At 59.9% G+C, this 4,540-nt stretch overlaps 1 long non-coding RNA gene across 1 annotated transcript in view; it reads right to left on the reverse strand.

Moving 5' to 3' along the window:
- Positions 1–1,177, reverse strand: part of LOC120247496 — a 7,325-nt gene extending 6,148 nt beyond the window's left edge. Inside the window, exon 1 of the long non-coding RNA XR_005532328.1 lies at positions 1,077–1,177. This is a non-coding gene — a long non-coding RNA (uncharacterized LOC120247496). The remainder of the gene's footprint in view (positions 1–1,076) is intronic.
- Between the last annotated feature and the right edge of the window lie 3,363 nt (positions 1,178–4,540).

Here is a 4,540-nt window from a genome sequence, read left to right on the forward strand (position 1 = left end):
CCCCCCCCCCCCCCCCCCCCCCCCCGGCCTACTGAACGGAGCCGGGAGCCTCGGCACTTCAGGCAGCCCAGCCCCCACCTTCGGCGGCCGGCACAGGGTCCCTGCCGCCCGCCCTTGAAAACGCCTGGCTAAGAGCCTCCGGGTTTTGCGTCAGGAGCGGAAGAATGACCCCCTGTCCACGGGGGGCCTGACCGCCGCCCCCAGAGGACTTGACCCCCCACGGATCGCGCACAGCCTGGCCCCCAGGCGAAGCGTACGAACAAGTCCAGTCCCGCGAGGCGCGGTGGACGCCGGATGCTGGCCTGGGGCGGCGGGGGGTGGGGGGGGGGCGGGAATGGCAAACAGGTAACCGGAAGCGGTTTAAAGCTTGACCGGCCCGAGGAGGAAGGGTTGGGGGTGAGCAGGCTGGGCGGACGGACCGCGCTGTGAAAGGGCAGCTTCCCGAGCGAGGGCCCGGCAGAGTCCCCCCTCCGGACCGTCGGGCCCCGTCCGGCCGGAAAGTGCCGCGTGCGAGCGGGAATTCGCTCAGAAAGCCAAGAAGGGGTTCAGTGAGAACCCGGGGCACCCAGGACGCAGTGGGGGGGGGGTCGGCCGGGAAGGCAGGACGTGGGCGGGTCGAGAGGCTGGGGCGCGACGGCACGCGGGCCGTTCAGTCTGTGATCGGAGGCGCTGGGTCCCCCCACAGAGGAGACCACCTGGGTGCCTGAGCGGCGGGAAGCACCCTCGAGTTGTCACCTGTCCCCTTCAGACAGCACACCCTCACCCACAGAGCACTGTCTACACTTCATTCCCCCAGGAGCCCCCAGGCGGTAACAGCGTTCTGGAAGCCGCGGTTGCCGAGCCGTGTCCTGGCCTGGAAGCATCCGAGGAGCCGCTCCGACGCTGCTCTGCACATGTCCCCCCCCCCCCCCCCCCCCTCCGCGTCTCAGCGGCCCAGCCGTCACACCCCCCGCACGCTTCCGCTGTCCTGGGCTGGGGCTCAAGGACAGCTTCGGGGGGGCTGTGGGGGAGACGCTGGCAGAAAAGCGGAAGCGGGGCTCCTGGAGGCCTGGCCTCCGACCTAGTGAGGTCCTCACCGCGGCCCTTGTGCAGGGGCCTGGGACCCGCTCCCACGGCCGCCTGTCACACAGCCGCCGTAGGGCGGCCTCACCGCCGTCCACAGTGAAACTAAAATGGCCGGATGTTTAACCGGCAAGGATGAGATTATTCAGGAAGGGCAGGGAGTTGCGATTCAGGACACGCAAACCGCGCACGTGTGTGAGAACGGAGGAGGAGGCTGTCCTTTCACAGAGGAGAGGGCGGGTTAGGCGAGGCGGTTCCCAACAAGAGTTCATTGGCGGAGCCTAGCGTTCCGGTTGTGGCGGCTTCTCATTGGCTGAGTTGTGGCGGCTTTTCATTGGCTGAGTTGTGCTGGCTTTATCACTGGCTGAGTTGTGCTGGCTTTATCATTGGCTGAGTTGTGGCGGCTTTTCATTGGCTGAGCTGTGGCGGCTTTTCATTGGCTGAGCTGTGGCGGCTTTTCATTGGCTGAGTTGTGGTGGTTTTATCATTGGCTGAGTTGTGGCGGCTTCTCATTGGCTGAGTTGTGCTGGCTTTATCACTGGCTGAGTTGTGCTGGCTTTATCATTGGCTGAGTTGTGGCGGCTTTTCATTGGCTGAGTTGTGGCGGCTTTTCATTGGCTGAGTTGTGCTGGCTTTATCACTGGCTGAGTTGTGCTGGCTTTATCATTGGCTGAGTTGTGGCGGCTTTTCATTGGCTGAGCTGTGGCGGCTTTTCATTGGCTGAGCTGTGGCGGCTTTTCATTGGCTGAGTTGTGGTGGTTTTATCATTGGCTGAGTTGTGGCGGCTTCTCATTGGCTGAGTTGTGACGGCTTTTCATTGGCTGAGCTGTGGCGGCTTTTCATTGGCTGAGTTGTGGTGGCTTCTCAGCGGCTTGGCTTGTGGCAGTTTCTCATTGGCTGGGCTGTTGCCAGGCAAGAACAAAACCCTTTTTGCCATCCAGCTCATACAGGAAGCTGCTGGAAGTGGTAGTGAGTGAGAACGTCTCCTGCGTTGCTTCCCAACTGTATAGGGAACTAGGCTTTCCTTATTCATAGTGGCACCTACTGGATACACTGCCGGCTGATGGGCCTCAGCGGGGGTGGCGGGGCCCAGGCCTTGGGTCTGGCCTTGCCCTGTGGCCTTGCTCCCTGAGGAAGGACCACGCTCCTTCCCTGAAGCCACGCCCAGTCGGATGGACGCTGCGCCTTCCCTGGGGGCCCGAGCCTGCGAGCAGGACAGGCGCAGGCGTGTGTGGCTGGGGGCGGTGCGGGCCCCGGGTCACGGGGCCCTGGGGCCACGCGGGGAGCCAGCCTCCTGCCCCGGGTCACGGCTCTGCGCGCAGACCTGTCGCGCGCGCTCTGCAGGGTGGAGGGCTTTCGGGGCAGGGGGCGTCTGGCTCCGCGCGGGGCCATGAGCGGGGCCCGGGGCAGCGCCCTCTCCCGTCACTTTGTCCCGGGGCGGATGACCTTCTGCAGAGGAGCTGCGGGAGCGCGTGTAGCCTCCTGGCTCTCTTCCTCGTCCCGACCCCGCGTGCGGCGGTAAAATACATACGATTTATCATCAACCATTTTAAATGTGCAGGGACGTTAAGGACAGCTGCCTTGTTCCGCAGCCGCCACCACCATCCAGGTCCCTGTAATCTTCCCAGACTGACACTCTGTCCCCGTTACACACCAGCTCCCGGTGTGCCCCCCTCCCCCCAGCCCCTGGCGGCCACCCTTCTACTTTGTCTTTATAATTGTGATTTATATAACAAGAAAGGAAACGAACTTCCGTCCATTTTTTGTTGACAAAATGTAAAAGACGATGGTGGTAATTGAGTACAGTTCTTTCGTAAAGGAGAGGAAGAGCGGCTGCGGCCGGGACCCTCCGGGAGCTCCGCGCGCTGCGTCAGAAAAGTGTTCACTCCGTAACCCCGAGCGCAGCAAGGGTGGCAGGGGCCTCCGGGCCGAGCTCAAGACGGGCCGACACCGGGCGCCCAGAGCCCGGGGCCAAGAGTGCTGTCATCGGTCCAGAGCCTGCGGTGTTGACTCGCCTTCTCCTTGTCTTCCCAACGGCTGTGCTTCTGGAACTTTCAGAGTGCTTAGAAGTCACCTAGCGCAGGCTCCAGGTGATGCAGGTGTGCTGGCCCAGGGGCCACATTTGGGAGAAGCAAGGCCCCCTTCCATCGGAGGGCGCTTGATGCCCAGGCCGGGCGGAAGTTCTCTGAGGTTGTAAAAGTCCAGGGCCAACTCCTTTTTTCTTTCTTCTTCTTCTTCTTTTTTTAAATCACTCAATGTATTTAAAAAGAACTAAAGAGATGTCAAAGCAGTTACAGAAATATTGACATATTTTAAATGTTCACACTTTAACAAGTTCATGACTTTATCAGGCCCGCACAGATGCAATGCGGCATGAATGTGCCCGTTGCAATATGAATTCCTGGAGCACATGAGTGTGTGGTCGGGGAATGGGACACAATTTTAAGCTTTTACTGTGGTCCTTTTTCTCCGGGGCTGAGTATGTGACAGATGGTGTTGAAGGGTCTGTCGTGGGGGCTCCTTGAGCACGAGGTCAGCTGGCGGTCGCAGGCTCCCATGCACAGACCTAAGCGAGTGAAGCCCGGCGACCAGAAGACCTGGCCTTTCCCACAGGGCCCGCTGTCCTTGTCCTGATTCGGGGACTGCCTCCTTCCAGATGATTGTACCAAGGAGCGTCTCATTCCTCCAGGAAATTCTTACCCTGCTTCATCCACAGAGGTGTGGGCTCACTCCGTGGCCTTAATTGGCCACACGGTAGCCCACGTCACAGGGAGCGGGGAGATTCATGCGGAACACGCCAGGAAGGGCACCTAGTGACTGGGGGGGGCGGGGAGCTAAGGGTGCCACCCTGTCACTCTCCAGGGGTGAGTGGGATCTGGCCCCATGTGCATAGGACTCCTTTTAAGGAATCTCGGGAGCCAAGACTAGCTGCTCCAAGACTTCCCAGACCCTGAGGTCGGCTTCTTTCCTGAAGGTCCCGTGTTTACAGACGGGACGACTTTGAATTATAAAAATTCTCACTTCAGGAAAGGAATTCTAACACTATTTCTTTGACTAAGAAGCCGGTTTAGCTTACTTATTATCAGACTTACAACCCAGGCCACCGTTGTTCACCCACCTACCCAACAGACATACACACTTATTCTCGTCAATCCTTGGAACTTAATTCGGTTCGGCTGATGCATAGTAGGCCTCAGTGAACGAGTGAATGAAGAGCAGTCCTGTGAGGCTCGAATGTCACAGCTGTGCCGGTGATGGCCCCGTGATCCGCGGGGGACAGTGCCTTCCTAAGCAGTGCAGGCATGCCAAGACTTAATGGGCCAGGTCACACCTCTGAGCCAAGACTCTAGTAGGGTATCTGCCCTCCCCGACACACCTGGTCCTGCCATTTTGTTCAGTGGAGGATCTGTTTCTCTGGTGAGTCATCGAAGCCACAGCACCAGGCGAGTTATCCTCTGTGGGCATGGGAGTGCCGTGC

This window comes from Hyaena hyaena, unplaced genomic scaffold (genome assembly GCF_003009895.1).
Source record: "Hyaena hyaena isolate Hyena2069 unplaced genomic scaffold, ASM300989v1 scaffold_11, whole genome shotgun sequence".
NCBI lineage: Eukaryota > Metazoa > Chordata > Mammalia > Carnivora > Hyaenidae > Hyaena > Hyaena hyaena.